The sequence below is a fragment of the Halichoerus grypus genome, chromosome 3 (genome assembly GCF_964656455.1).
Source record: "Halichoerus grypus chromosome 3, mHalGry1.hap1.1, whole genome shotgun sequence".
NCBI classification, from domain to species: domain Eukaryota; kingdom Metazoa; phylum Chordata; class Mammalia; order Carnivora; family Phocidae; genus Halichoerus; species Halichoerus grypus.
Genome location: NC_135714.1, coordinates 111,156,610 through 111,173,107, shown reverse-complemented (window position 1 = coordinate 111,173,107; position 16,498 = coordinate 111,156,610). Strand labels below are relative to the sequence as shown.

At 35.2% G+C, this 16,498-nt stretch overlaps 1 long non-coding RNA gene across 2 annotated transcripts in view; it reads left to right on the top strand.

Moving 5' to 3' along the window:
* Positions 1-15,864, top strand: part of LOC118544266 (uncharacterized) — a 283,206-nt gene extending 267,342 nt beyond the window's left edge. Inside the window, exons 5-8 of one of the 2 annotated variants that reach the window (XR_013446169.1) lie at positions 1,870-2,062; positions 9,540-9,655; positions 14,910-15,079; positions 15,597-15,864. This is a non-coding gene — a long non-coding RNA (uncharacterized LOC118544266). The remainder of the gene's footprint in view (positions 1-1,869; positions 2,063-9,539; positions 9,656-14,909; positions 15,080-15,596) is intronic. The other variant, XR_013446168.1, reaches the window with a different exon arrangement.
* Positions 15,865-16,498: the final 634 nt, after the last annotated feature.

The window sequence follows — 16,498 nt, the reverse complement described above, 5'->3', positions numbered from 1 at the left end:
TGGGTATTGATAAACATCAGAGATGGTTAGTATTGTCTGAGAAGACAGATATGTGTGTCTTCCATGCTTTGGGATGCTGAAAATAAAATGAACAAGAGAAATTCTAAACATATTAAGTAGCCTGTGATTTGAAGACATGGTGAGAAATAGGATTAGGAAAGTTTGTTGTCCATAATCTGGTGTAATATGGGAGCTAGGTAAAATGTTTCAGCTTTATCTCTGGAAAACAGGAAACCACTGAAGGTTAATTGAAACAGGGAGCAGGAAAAAATAGTAATATTTTAGGATGATAAAGTGTCCATGGGGGATTCTCTGAAAGGAAGAAATCTATAGGCAGGAAACCATTTAAGAAGATATTTAAATAGTAGAACTTTGATATAACAAAGAGAAAATGAGTTGAGAAAACAGTAAAGGTATACAAGAAATAAACAGGATAAACAACTTATCCTTACAACTGTGCTTATTATCAGAGATCAGCAGAGGACATAAAATCTCAACATGCACATGGAACTAAGAGTAAGAAAATAGATATACAAAGAGATATGGATACAATGATTTTAAGTTGCATCTACCCACACATATATACATTTGATCTAAGATTTTGTTTTCATGACAAATTTTGAAATTGATTTATCAAAATCTTTCTTTTATCTAACATAATGTATTCCAAAAAATAATAATAAAAATATCCTCATTGAGATCAAGAAGTCAATTCTTCTTATAAAATGTGTCAACAATTCAATGACCTGTTACATTTTGTGTTTCATGTCAATATAATTAAAGTATTTATTATTTTCCTTTAAAAAGACTCCCAATGTTATTATGTATGAGGTTAGTATTGAGCAGTTAAATATGTTGATTTATTTTCTGTATCTATTCCCCAGGATTGCAGCATTCCTTTTTCAAATGATATTTAAAATCTCAGAGAAGATTAATATAGTAGTGAATAATGGTGGCACATGTGTAAAACATTAACACTGCCCTTTACCCATCTTGTATATTTCACATTTATTTGTTTAAAATATGTGCAGTGCCACGTGGCTTCAAGCATCTGGCATACAGATGGAGAATTGTGGGTACCAAAATATCAGATCTATTTTGGTGGAGTAATGAATACCCCTGCGTATGTTGTCTTTGAAAAAGAAAGTTTGATAGTTTTGTGCAAAGTGCAAGGAAAAAAACTAGTGTGTTATTGTTAACTTGGAAAAATCATGTGGATGCATTAATGGATATCACACAAGATAAAGATCTTTGGATAAGATACAATCATTCAAAAAAAAAAACCTCAAGATTAAAATAGCACTTGATAGAAAATAAAGTGCTATATTTAGGTGGGAGCAGCTGATGATAGGTTTAAGAGCACAGGTAGAGGTTTTATCTTTGGCAAAGAAGAGTGATGCTTCTTCTGGTAAACTACATGTCCATATAGAAGAAAACAGAAGGCAAGAGCATTTACTGAGACACTTCAGAGAAGATAGGAGTGAATAAATCAAATCAAACTCTTAGAACCAAAGTTGTCAGGAATTTGATAGAAACCCAAATAGGGATATTGCAGGGAATTACTATGCACTCTCACTTTTCTGGATAAAACAACATCAAACTCTTCAATTTTATTTACCACTTGACTTCTTATTTCTTTATTTTTTTTATATTGCTGTTATCTTTTAGGATTTCAGCCTGTCACTGAACCCCACTGCTACAGATTTTGTTTTTGAATGCACCCACGATCCTCTACATTTTGTTGAAACTAGAGTAACAAGTGAACTAGAATTCCAAAATCAGGGGGATTGAAGAAGCAATCTGAGTGTCATGCGGTGATTGTGTAAACCACACATTTTGTGTAACCACATTGTTCTTTTGTTTTTTAAGATTTTATTTATTTATTAGACAGAGAGAGAGCACAAGCAGGGGGAGCTGGAGAAGGAGAAGCAGGCTCCCTGCTAAGCAGGGAGTCCAATGCGGGGGCTCAATTCCAGGACCCTGGAATCATGACCCGAGCCAAAGGCAGACGCTTAACCAACTGAGCCACCCAGGCACGCCGGTGTAACCACATTGTATAGAGGTAAGCATGAAAAACAGAAAATGCATATTTAAAAACATACTACAATGCTAGAACACATTTCCAGAGGGGCAGAAAAATGTTTTTTTTTTTTTTCTCATGCTTTTAACTGAGATTTGTCTATAAAAATACTAAATCAATAGGAAATTAATTTCTAAGAAAAAAAGGGCTGCCTTTGATTGTAAGTGTGTGGTCTTTGAATCAAATTATTTGTTTTGAAAGATTTTCCATTTGAAGCTTTTTTTAGGTGCATAGTAGTCTAGAAAGATTTACCCAAACTATATCTACCTCTAAACATTTTATCCGTAAAGAAGATCAATAGATCTGTTAGTCCCAACAATTTCACTGAAAGTCACTTGAAAGTCAATCAAATATAGGTATTGTATGTTGAACAGTGTGTAACTTTACATTTACTCTAAATTCTTCATTCTTTTCTTTTTTTTTTTTATTGAGAGAGAGAGAAAGTGCACTTGAGCCGGGGGTGGCAGAGGGAGAGAAACTCAAGCAGACTCCCCACTGAGCATGGAGCCCCTTGTGGGGCTCCATCTCATGACCCTGAGTTCATGACCTGAGCCGAAATCAAGAGTCAGATGCTTAACCAACTGAGCCACTCAGTCACCCCTCTAAATTCTTAATTCTAATTTTACTATGTCGATGTTTTACTTTTACTATTACTGCTCAAGTTTTTCACTTAATTTATTGTTTTCTTTCTAGCAAGGACAATCAGACAAGATTATTGTCACCCTCAAGTGTTCATTCTAGAAATTAAACCATGGTGTTTATTGTCTCTTTCTTGAGATTTTGATTTCAAAACTCCCTATCCAACATTATTATATACATATGTATATGTGAAACACTTTCTGCCTTCAAGTTTATAATCTTAATTTTCCCTTCACTAGACTTCATAGAAGAAAGTTAGAATTAGGACAAGTATTTCTTATTTCTAAAAAAGAGAAGGAATTAAATCCCTTTGAAAGAGATTTACTTGCATTTCATTTCCAGAAGCTCTCCACACTTCAAGCAAATTTTCTAGTTTATATTTTATTAAAAGAAGAATGAATCATTTACAAAGACTTTCAAAAATGATTAGAAACAGAAAGGCAACTGTTTGCTTGATAAAAATGAAAACAATTTGTTGTGTTTACTCAAAATAAGACAGATCATATAAAAGATATTTGTTCAATATGCTAGCAAACAAGAGAACTCAAATAAGAGCGCAATTTGAGAACAATGTATGCTTTTATCTGCATGGCATATAAAATCTGCATGACATATAAACATTGATTAATGATCAAAAATTTGATTAATTATAACCATTGCCATCCTTAAAAATTAAACCAATTTGTATTCCAGACATCATTGGGGTTCTTTGTTGTTGTTGTTTTGGTTTGGGTTGGGTGTTTTTGTTTGTTTGTTTGTTTGTTGCCTAACTAATCTGACCCTATACTCTCATTTTTAGAGCTAAAGATTTTGGCAAGTGAATTATCAATTTATACAATTTGAATATACAGTATTTTATTTCCACTTATATAATAACTCTGTAAAGGTAAAATAGGAAAAATAGAGGAATTCCTGTGCAAAAAGTTTAAGTAGAACTTACACATATTAAACAACAATTCTACCTTGCTATTAATAAACATTGCATAGTGGTTGAAAGGTGGGTATAGGAATAACAAAATCTACAAAATCCTGAGTTCAAAACTCATCATTGCATTGGGCAGATAACTTAGGATCAATACAATAGGTACAATAATTATTTTTTCATCGAATGTATATGTAATATTTTTGATGTCCAATCCAGCATATCTTCCCTTTCTGATAATGACATATTTCCTTTAAGGAATTCATTCATGGGATTCTGGTGGACTTGTCAATTTTGTTCCCTCAACATCATTGAGTGGTACTCATGCTACTAGGCCAGCCAATCAGATTATACTACATACCTGTATATAGCGATTATCCAGGAGTAAATGCTAACCCACAGCAGGGCAGTCTGTCCTTTCCTGATATTGTTACCTGTGAAGATGACATAAATCTAGAATTGTCAGAGCTCTTCTGCCATACCTGGGGAAGCCTGACTAAGAATTATGCCAATATAGAGTAAAATGGAACCTAGAGATAAGGAAAGAAAGAGTTATCTGCCAATCTTCTTGAAGCACTTGATTCCAGTAGTTTCAAGGCCAGCATCATCTTTGGGCTTTCAGTTGTAATCAACACACCTAGCATTTTAAGCCAGATTGAATTGGATTTCATCACTTGCATGCAAGAGAGTCCTGATCAATATTTCATTGGGTTCTTCTAAGAAGAAGATACGAAAAGTGTTTACCAGAGTACCTGGATACAGTGAGTACTCAACAGAATATTAACATTATAAATATTTATGTTATTATTTTGATCATATTAATGATGATTAACATGGTCAATAGCATAGTTCTGGGAACCAGAATGCCAGGATTTTAATATAATTACTGCTGCAAAATTGATAGTGACTTTGGGCAAGTTACTTAACCACACTGAACTTTGGTTTCTTCATTAAAATGAGGTGAAGGAGTGGATAATGATACTGTCTCTCATAAATTTAAGGGGACAATTAAATATTAAAATACAAGGAAGAGTTACATAGCAGCACTCAAGAAATAGTGTTCTTCCTATTTTTCTTCTATTTATTATTTAGAGACTATAAAATTTGTAAAGAAACTTAAAGATCCCTTAATCCAATTATTTATCTGATGTTTGAATTCCCTTGACAAAACCTGCCAAGTTGTCATTCTTCTATATTAAATACCTCCAGTGACAATAGTTCTTCCTCTTTTGAAGAGAGGCTATTTCCAAATTTTATACTATCCTTCTTATTCTGATTCAAAAAGGTGGGTTCTTAAAACTTCTAATCATTGAACTATTTCTGTCCCTGGTTCATGCAAATTTAGATTTAAGCCTTTTCCATCTGACAATCTTTCAAACAACTAAAAGCAGTTATTTTGTACCTCACAGTTAAGATTGTCATAAAATTGTTGCCAAAACTGAGACACTTTTGTGAGTAAAAGGAGTAGTGTTAAAAATCATGCTAGGATAACAGAGATAAATCTGGACTATCCCAGGGAAACTGGGATGTATGGTCACTCTCCGTGATGCCTTCTCTCCATTAGGTAAAACATTCTCAGTACCTTCAACTCTTCTTTTCATGATACAGGACTGGTTCCGCTTTAATGTAGCTATTCTACTTTGTTCAAATCTCCATTTTAGCTTAGAGTTCCTCAAAGCTGATTCAGGACTCCAGAAGAAAATATGTAAGTTCAAAAGCTTTGCACAAGAGTTTATCAAAGCAGCTCTTTATAGGCAGAACAAATACTCACATAATCACAGCATTTTGCAACAAATGGCTTTTTTTTTCTGTTTCAGTATATTCTGATCACTCAGCTGTATGCTATGTGAATGAAATTGAGTCTTTAAAGAGAAAAGAAGACTTAAATTTTGTCACCACACTTAGGGAAAAAACTAGGAGCTATGAGTAGAAAAAGACAAAATTGATTAAGTACAAAGGTTAAACAGGTAAAAATGAACATATAAATGAAGTGGGTAAAGGAGTGATGGCAAAATCTATTTTTAAACACTCTACTTGGAAGCTGGGAATTTAGGTTGAAAATCAAAATAACTTTCCAAAGGAACAAGAATATGTAAATCTATATAGGTATATATAGATGTACTGTATGTTCTTGTCAGTAGAATAAATTTATAAAGTGGTTGTATTCATGCTATATATTATTAGTAAATTCATTTTATGGATTTTTCCTGAGATAAACTTTGAGGGCTATTATACTCTAGCCTTCAGTACTTATTAGTTGTAAATGGCTTAATTGCTTTAGATACAAATTTCAAAAATACTGATTATATAAAATAGCCTTATATTCCTAAGCCACATTTTGCAAGAGGCAAAATTAGGAATTAAGGTAAATCAAATAATGAAATCATGTTCTCTCTCTCTCTCATGAAAGGTCAATTACTTCACATCTTTTCATTGATAAAAACATTTTGCACTAATTTACATGCTATGTTCCTTGTTGAAAATAGAAAAATAAAATTCCACAACTATCTTGGGTTATTCTGTATCAGAGAACCTATAGAATGCAGAAAATCATTAAAAATAATAACCTTTAGTTTACTGTAGAAATTACTCTTAATGAAGTAAATTTTTAAGTATTTCTAATGTAATTATGTAAATTATAGCAAAATAAAATATTCTCTCACCTTCTAGGAATAGACTTTATAGAAGAGTGTATTAAGAATAAATACTTGAGGGGCACCTGGGTGGCTCAGTCATTAAGCATCTGCCTTTGTCTCAGGTCATGATCTCAGGGTCCTGGGATCAAGCCCCTCATTGGGCTCCCAGCTCGGCGGGAGGCCTGCTTCTCCCTCTCCCACTCCTGAGGCTTGTGTTCCCTCTCTCACTGTCTCTCTCTCTGTCAAATAAATAAATAAAATCTTTAAAAAAAAAGAATAAATACTTGAATTCCAAAACACTTTTATGATATAGTGCTTTACCTCCCCAATATGCATTTAATTTTTTTAATTAAAAATTTTGTTGAGATCATTGTAGACTCACATGCAGTTATAAGAATAATACAGACATCCCGTGTACATTTACCCAGTTTCATCTAATGGTAAAATTTTGTAGTAATTGTGGAATATCACCAATATTATATTGACATTGATACAATCCACAATTCTATTCAGATTTCCTCATTTTACTCGTACTTTGTGTGCGTGCGTGTGTGTGAATTTAGTTCTATACAGTTTTTTCACATGTGCTTGCTCATGTCTCACCACAGTGAAGATAGTGAGCAGCTCCATTACTACAGGATACCTCATGTTGTACCTGTCTCCTTCTGCCCCCACCTACCTCATACCTGATAACCACTATTCTTCTATTTATAAAATTTTGTCATTTCAAAACAGTTATATAAATGGAAACATATGGTATATGTTATCGGGGTCAACTTTTTCACTTCAGCTAATTCCCTGAATATACATACAAGTGGTCACATGAATCAGCAGCCGATTCCTTTTTATTGCTGTGTAATGTTCCATGGTGAGTATGTCCCACAGTTTATTTAAACATTTACCTGTTGAGGGCCCCTGGGTGGCTCAGTCAGTTAAGCATCTGCCTTTGGCTCAAGTCATGATCTCACGGTCCTGATCTCAGCCCCCCCTGGGGTTCCCTGCTCCTCGGGGAGCCTGCTTCTCCCTCTTCCTCTGCTGCTCCCCCTTCTTGTGCTTTATCAAATAAATAAATAAAAATCTTTAAAAAATTTCCCTGTTGAAAGACATTCAGGTTGATTCCCATTTTAGGCTATTACAAATAAAACAAATATTACAAATAATGTTGTTAACATTCATGTACAGGTTTTCGAGTGAATATGAGTTTTCATTTTCTGGGATTAATGACCAATAGTACAACTGCTGTGCCTGTTTTGCTTTATACAAAAATGTCAAACTATTTTCTAGAGTGAATTTCTTATTTTACATGCCTACCAGCAATGCATGAGTGATTAACTTTCTCCAAATCCTCACCAGCATTCAATATTCTCAATATTTATTATTTTAGCTATTCACTAGGCATATAGTGATATTACACTGTGGTCTTCATTTGCATTTTCCTCATGTCTAATGATGTTGAATGTCTTTCCATGTGCTTACTTGTCATCTGTATATCCTATTCAGTGAAATATCTGTGGCTCTTTTACCCATTTTCTAATTGGATATTTTTCTGTTAAGTTTTAACAGTTCTTTATATATTCTAGATACTCGATTTTTGTCGGATATGAGGTTTGCAAATATTTTCTCCTGATTTATACCTTGAATTTCCTTTCTCTTCACATGGGCTTTTGCAGAGCATAAGTTTTTAATTTTGATGAAATTAAATTTATCATTTTTTCCTTTTATACATTGTGATTTTGGTGTCAAGTCTAAGAAAAAGTCTTTGCCTAACCATAGTTCCAGGAGATTTTCTCCTTTTTAAAGAGTTTTATCATCTACATTTTAAATTTAAGACTATAATCCATTTCAAGTTAATTTTTATACAAGGTGCAGGTTTAGGTCTAAGTTCTCTCTCTCTCTCTCTCTTCCTCTCTCTTCCCCTCTCTTTCCTATGGAGAGCCAATTGCTCCAGCATCATTTGTTGAAAAGACTATTCTTCCTCCTTTAACTGCTTTTGCACCTTTGTCAAAAATTTGTTGAACATATTTATATGGGTTTATTCATCTATTTCTGGGTTCTTTGTTCTATTTCACTGATCTATGTTTCTAACACTAAGCCAATAACATTCCACACTGCTTTAATTACTGTAGCTATACAGTAAGATTTAAAGTCAGATTCTTCCAATTTATTCTCCTTTGTTAAGATTATTTTAGTTATTCAAAGACCTATACCTTTTCAGGGGTGCCTGGGTGGCTCAGTCAGTTAAGTGTCTGAATTATTAATATTCAAATTATTAGTAATTATTAATTAATAATTTTGGCTCAGGTCATGATCTCTGAGTCATGAGATCAAGTCCTAAGTCAAGCCCTGAGTCAGGCTCCATGCTGAGCATGGAGCCTGCTTAAGATTCTCTCCCTCCTTCTTCCTCTGCCCCTCCCTACTCGCACTCTCTCTCTCGAAAAAAAAAAGACCTATACCTTTTCATATAAATTTAGAGTGTTCTTATTTATATCTACAAAAATACTTACTGGGATTTTGATAAGAATTGCATTAAACCAATAGATCATCTTGGGGAGAATTGACATCTTTACTATGTAGAGTCTTCTAATCCTTGGGTGTGGTATTCTTTTTCATCTTCTTTTCTTTTTTTTTTTTTAATTTTTAACTTTCATCATACAGAGTCAGTACATCTTTTGTTAAATGTATACCTAAGAATTTCATTTTCTTTGAAGCCATTGTAAGTGGTATTTATTTTTATTTTCGGTTTCTGTATATTCATTGCTAGTATGTAGTAATGTTATTGGGTTTTGTGTGTTGGTCTTGTATACTGTGAGTTCACTTACTATATTGTAATGTTTTGTAGATTCCTTGGGATTTTCTATGTAGACAATCCATGTCACCTGCAAGCAGAGGAAGTTTTATTGCTTCCTATCCATCTGCATGTCTTGTTTTCTTTTTTCTTGACGTATTGCTGTGGCTAGAACTTCAAGTACTATGTTGAATAAGAGTAGTGAGAGCAAATTCTTGCCTTGTTTGTAATCTTAGGTAGTAAATATTTGGTTTCACCATTAAGTATGAAGTTCACTTTAAGTTTTTTGTAGATGATCTTTATCATGTTGAATTATTCACTTTTACTTCTAACTGGCTGCAGATGTTTATTAAAAATATGTGTTGGGAATTTTTCAAATGCTTTTTCTGTGTCAAGTGATATGATCATACGATTTTCTTCTTTGGCTTGTTGATATTATCCCCATCTCCCATATTATCCCATCCCCCACCCCCACAGTGGGCAGAGCAACTCTGCCCAAACAGGGTTGCCTGAGTAACAGTACAGCAGACCCCTCCCCCAGAAGACAGCTGGGAAAACAAGAGGCTGACAACCCTAAGGTCCCTATAAAACAGGTACATCTTGCTTAAGTTGTGGTCAATAATTTGAACTCTATACATTCTCTCAACCACCTCTCAACAGAATGACTAAGAGGAGGAACCCCCAAAATAGGAAAGACTCAGAGACTGTGACTTCTGCCACAGATTTACAAATGGATATAGATATAAGCAAGATATCAGGAACAGACTTCAGGGTAACAGTTATGAAGACAATAGCTAGAATGGAGAAATCGATTAATGGCAACATAGAATTTCTAAGGGCAGAAATGAGAGCTGATCTGGCAAAACTTAAAAATGCTATCAGTGAGGTCCAATCTAATCTAGATACTCAAACAGCTAGGTTAAACAAGGCAGAAGAATGAATTAGTGATCTAGAAGACAAACTGATACAAAAGAAGGAACACGGGGAGGCCTGGAACAAACAGGTTAAAATCTATGAAAACTGAATCAGAGAAATAAGCGATACCATGAAATGTTCCAGTGTCAGAATTATTGGGATCCCTGAGGGGGTAGAGAGAGAGGGCTAGAAGACATATTTGAGCAATCTGTAGCTGAGAACTTCCCTAATCTGGGGAATGAAACAAGCAATCATGTCCTAGAGGCAAAGAGGATCCCTCCCAAGATCAAGGAGAACAGACCAATGCCCCAGCATGTAATAGTAAAACTCCCAAATCTTAGAAGCAAGGAAACCATCTTAAGGGCAGTTAGGGAGAAAAGATTCCTTATGTACAGAGGAAGGAATATCAGAATAACATCAGACCTATCCAGAGACCTGGCAAGCCAGAAAGGCCTGGCAAGACATATTCAGGGTATTAAATGAGAAGAACATGCAGCCAAGAATACTTTATCCAGCGAGGCTATCATTTAGAATGGATGGAGAGATATAGAGCTTCCAGGACTGGCAAAAACTGAAAGAATATGTGACCACTAAGCCAGCCCTGCAAGAAATATAAAGGGGGGTTCTACAAAAGGAGAAAGACCCCAAGAGTGATATACAACAGCAACTTACAGGGACAATCTATAAAAACAATGTCTTCACAGGCAACATGATGAAAATAAAATCATATATTTCAATAATCACTCTCAATGTGAATGGCCTAAATGCTCCCATAAAACGGCACAGGGTTGCAGATTGGATAAAAAGACAGGACCCATCCATATGCTGTCTACAAGAGACTCATTTTGAACCTAGAGATACATCCAGACTGAAAGTGAAGGGATGGAGATTCATCTTTCATGCCAACGGACCTCAAAAGAAAACTGGGGTAACAATTCTTATATCACGCAAATTAGATTTTAAACTAAAGACTGTAGTCTAGAGACAACAGAAGGACACTATATCATTCTTAAAGGGTCTATCCAACAAGAAGATCTAACAACTGTAAATATCTACGCCCCCAACATGGGAGCAGCCATCTACATAAGCCAACTGTTAACCAAAATAGTCATATTGATAACAATACGTTATCTCATAGATATATACAGAACATTCCACCCTAAACAACAGAATACTCATTCTTCTCGAGCACACATGGAACTTTCTCCAGAATTGACCACATGCTGGGTTACAAATCAGGTCTCAACCGATACCAAAAGATTGAGATCATCACCTGCATATTCTCAGACCATAATGCTTTAAAACTGGAACTCAATCACAAGAAAAAATTTGGAAGACATTCAAACACTTGGAAGCTAAAGATCACTCTGCTCAAGAATATTTGGGTCAACCAGGAAATCAAAGAAGAACTTAAACAATTCATGGAAACCAATGAGACTGAAAACACATCGGTCCAAAATTTATGGGATACTGCAAAGGTGGCCCTAAGGGGGAAATACATAGCCATCCAAACCTCACTCAAAAAATAGAAATATCCTGAATTCACCAACTAACTTTACACCTTAAAGAACTGGAGAAAAAAACCCACAAATGATGCCTAAGCCATGCATTAGAAGAGAAATAATTAAGATTAGAGCTGAGATCAATGAATTAGAAACCAAAAATACAGTAGAGCAGATCAACGAAACTAGAAGCTGGTTCTTTGAAAGAATTAATAAGATCAATAAACCACTGGCCAGACTTATCCAAAAGAAAAGAGAAAGGACCCAAATTAATAAAATTATGAATGGAAGGGGAGAGATCACGACTAACACCAAGGAAATAGAAACAATTATTAGAAATTATTATCAACAACTATATGCAAATAAATTAAGCACCCTGGATGAAATGGATGCCTTCCTGGAAACCTATAATCTCCTGAGACTGAAACAGGAAGAAATTGACAACCTGAATAGGCCAATAACCAGTAATGAGATTGAAGCAGTGATCCAAAACCTCCCAAAAAACAAGAGTCCAGGGCCTGATGGATTCCCTGGGGAATTCTACCAAACATTCACAGAAGAAATAATACTTTTTCTCCTGAAGCTGTTTCAAAAAATAGAAACAGAAGATAAGCTTCCAGACTCATTCTGTGAGGCCAGCATTACCTTAATCCCCAAACCAGGCAAAGACCCCATCAAAAAGGAGAATTTCAGACCAATATCCCTGATGAATATGGATTCCAAAATTCTCAACAAAATCCTAGCTAATAGGATCCAACAGTACATTAAAAGGATTATCCACCATGACCAAGTGGGATTTATCTCTGGGATGCAAGGGTGGTTCAACATTTGCAAATCAATGTGATAGAACATATTAATAAGAAGACAGAGAAGAAAAATATGATCCTCTCAATTGATGCAGAAAAAGCATTTGACAAAATTCAGCATTCTTTCCTGATTAACACATTTTAGAGTATAGGGATAGAGGGAACATTGCTCAATTTCATAAAATCCATCTATGAAAAACCCACAGCAAATATCATTCTCAATGTGGAAAAGCTGAGAGCCTTTCCCTTAAGATCAGGAACAAGACAAGGATGCCCACTCTTGCCACTATTGTTCAACATAGTACTAGAAGTCCTAGCAACAGCAATCAGACAACAAAAAGAAATAAAAGGTATTCAAATTGGCAAAGAAGAAATCAAACTCTCTTTCTTGGCAGATGACATGATACTTTATGTGGAAAACCCAAAAGACTCCACCCCCAAATTACTAGAACTCATACAGCAATTCAGTAACGGGGCAGGATACAAAATCAGTGCACAGAAATCAGTTGCTTTCTTATACACTAACAATGTAACTATAGAAAGAGAAATTAGAGAATCAATTCCATTTACAATAGCACCAAAAACCATAAGATACCTCGGAATAAACCTAACCAAAGAGGTAAAGGATCAATACTCCAGGAACTACAGAATACTCATGAAAGAAATTGAAGAAGACACAAAAAGATGGAAAAACATTCTCTACTCATGGATCAGAATAATAAACATTGTTAAAATGTCTATGCTGCCCAGAGCAATCCTATACCTTTAACACCTTCCCTATCAAAATACCAATGGCATTTTTCAAAGTGCTGGAACAAATAACCCTAAAATTTGTATGAATCATAAATGACCTCGAATCACCAAGGAAATGTTGAAAAAGAAAAACAAAGCTGGGGGCATCACGTTGCCCTATTTCAAGCTATATTACAAAGCAGTGATCACCAAGACAGCATGGTACTGGCACAAAAACAGAAACATAGACCAATGGAACAGAATAGAGAGGCCAGATATGGACCCTCAACTCTATGGTCAAATAATCTTCAACAAAGCAGGAAAAAATATGCAATGGAAAAAAGACACTCTCTTCAATAAATGGTGCTGGGAAAATTGGACAGCTATATACAGAAGAATGAAACTTGACCATTCTCTAACACCATACACAAAGATAAACTCAAAGTGGATGAAAGACCTCAATGTGAGAGAGGAATCCATCAAAGTCCTAGAGGAGAACATAGGCAGTAACCTCTTCAACATAGGCCACAACTTCTTTCAAGACACATCTCCAAAGGCAAGAGAAACAAAAGTGAAAATGAACTTTTGAGACTTCATCAAAATAAAAAGCTTCTGCACAGCAAAGGAAACTTTCAACAACACAAAGAGGCAACCCACAGAATGGGAGAAGACATTTGCAAATGACACTACAGACAAAGGGCTGATATCCAAGATCTATAAAGAACTTCTCAAACTCAACACCCAAAAAACAAAAAATCAAGTCTAAAAATGGGCAGAAGACATGAACAGACACTTCTCTGAAGAAAACATACAAATGGCTAACAGACACATGAAAAAATGTTCATCATCATTAGTCATCAGGGAAATCCAAATCAAAACCACATTGAGATACCACTTCACCCCAGTTAGAATGGCAAAAATTGACAAAGCAAGAAACAACAAATGTTGGAGAGGTTGTGGAGAAAGGGGAACCCTCTTACACTGTTGGTGGGAATGCAAGTTGTTACAGCCACTTTGGAAAACAGTGTGGAGGTGCCTCAAATAATTAAAAATAGAGCTACCCTTTGTCGCAGCAATTGCACTACTGGGTATTTACCACAAAGACACAGATGTAGTGAAAAGAAGGGCCATATGCACCCCAATGTTCATAGAAGCAATGTCCGCAATAGCCAAACTGTGGAAAGAGCCGAGATGCCCTTCAACAGATGAATGGTTAAAGGAGATGTGGTCCATATATACAATGGAATATTACTCAGCCATCAGAAAGGATGAATACCCAACTTTTACATCAACATGGTTGGGACTGGAGGAGATTATGCTAAGTGAAATAAGTCAAGCAGAGTAAGTCAATTATCATATGGTTTCACTTATTTGTGTAACATAAGGAATAGCATGGAGGACATTAAGAGAAGGAAGGGAAAAATGAAGGGGGGGGAATCGGAGGGGGAGATGAACGATGAGAGACTATGTACTCTGAGAAACAAACTGAGGGTTTTAGAGGCTAGGGGGGGTGGGTGGATGGGTTAGCCTGGTATGGGTATTAAGGAGGGCACATACTGCATGGAGCACTGGGTGTTATAAGAAAACAATGAATCGTGGAACACTACATCAAAAACCAATGATGTATTGTATGGTGACTAACATAACATAATAAAATAAAATAAAATTTAAAAAATTAAAAAAAGAAGTATACAGATATAAGATGTTGATTCATAATAAATGTATTTCCATTGTAAATCAGGATTTTAGGGATCTTTAGGGATTTTTCAGGTAGTAGGTAACTTTAAATTTGATGTAAGTGACAATTTATTTTGTAATGGGCCATTCTTTACAGATTTCCTGAGGTAAGGAAATTCAAGAGCAATTATATGTAGATCTACAATTTGTTTTAGGTGGCACTTACTCAAAAACGTCTACTCCTAATGGTTATGATAATGGCATTATTTGGGCCATGCAGCACTGCCGGTGATACTCCATGAAGAAAACAAGCATGAAGATAATCCCATTCAACAGATTAGCCATTGGAGAAGGACAGCAGCACCACCTTGGGGGAGCCAAACAGGTTGGACCAGAACACCACGTTGAAACAGAATACAACTAAGTCATTTTACCCTGAGAATTAAACTGTTAATTTCTGTTAGTCCACAAAGTTTCAGTCATTTTTCTGAAAGTTTCATTTTCTCTTATTATATTTATTAATTTTAAGTCTTTTATTAAGAGTATTGAGCCTTACATGGAAACTAAATTCACTTTGGATTATATTCCAAATTACTGAACTCAGAGTTGTTTAAAATTTGTTTATTTAAGAAGATAACATTTTAACTTATTTCTTAAATTTATAATAATAAAACTGTTGCCATATTTTGCATTTTAATGATAACATGTCATTTTGTCTTGGTGATTTATTTGTTTGTATTATTTCTTAAATGTTTTAGTTTATACTCATAAAATCAGAGTAAATTCTAGCATTTCAAATGCCTAAGTATTTTTTCCATGTTTATTGACCCCGAGTCATTCAACTTTCATTCTTCTTTTTAAATGGAGAGAATTATATCTTTTTATTCTTGTTTTGGTCATAGGCTGGAGACATTTAAAAGACCATTTCAAAAGTGATCTGCTTTTTTTAAATGACTTTATCTGAACAGAGAAATACAGAGTTTTTCCTTTGAGACAATGGACTTGCAAAGCCTCACTTCATTTTAAGAGTAAAAAGAAACCATGTTGGGAACTCCACTAACAGTTTTATGCTGGTGGTAATTTATCTACATGCCATTTCAATAAACATTTTGTTTCCTAAAACTAGATACATGGTACCTTCTATTGATCATTAAAAACCATCATTTTCGGGACACCTGAGTGGCTCAGTCGTTAAGCATCTGCCTTCAGCTCAGGTCATGATCCCAGGGTTCTGAGATCAAGTCCCGCATCGGGCTCCCTGCTCGGTGGGAAGCCTGTTTCTCCCTCTCCCACTCCCCCTGCTTGTGTTCCCTCTCTCACTGTGTCTCTCTCTGTCAAATAAATAAATAAATAAATAAAATCTTTAAAAAAAAAAAAAAACATCATTTTCCTTCAATTCAGTAATTCCAATTGGGCAATCGTTAGTAGTTGTTAAGTTCTTAGTTTATGCTGAATCTTATACTTGACTCTGAGGGAGTTATGAAGAAAATGGAAATCATAGCTTTTGTCCTCCAGGGGATATAAGACAAATACAGGAGAATACAGTTTAGGCCAAAAAGACAAAATTTGGTATAAGAACATAAACACAAGTCACAATCACATAACCAAGGTTCATGGTACCCAAACTACAACTGGACCTATAGGATTGTTTGGGGATTCTCTCAGAAAAACCTTTTAGCTCCAGACCCCTATAGCCAGATGTGGGCACCCTGGGAGTACTGTATGCATTTCAGAACAGTGAGCCTTAGGCAACAATCTGCTCTCTCTCTCACACTGGTAACTGATGAGTGAGTGGAATGGAACC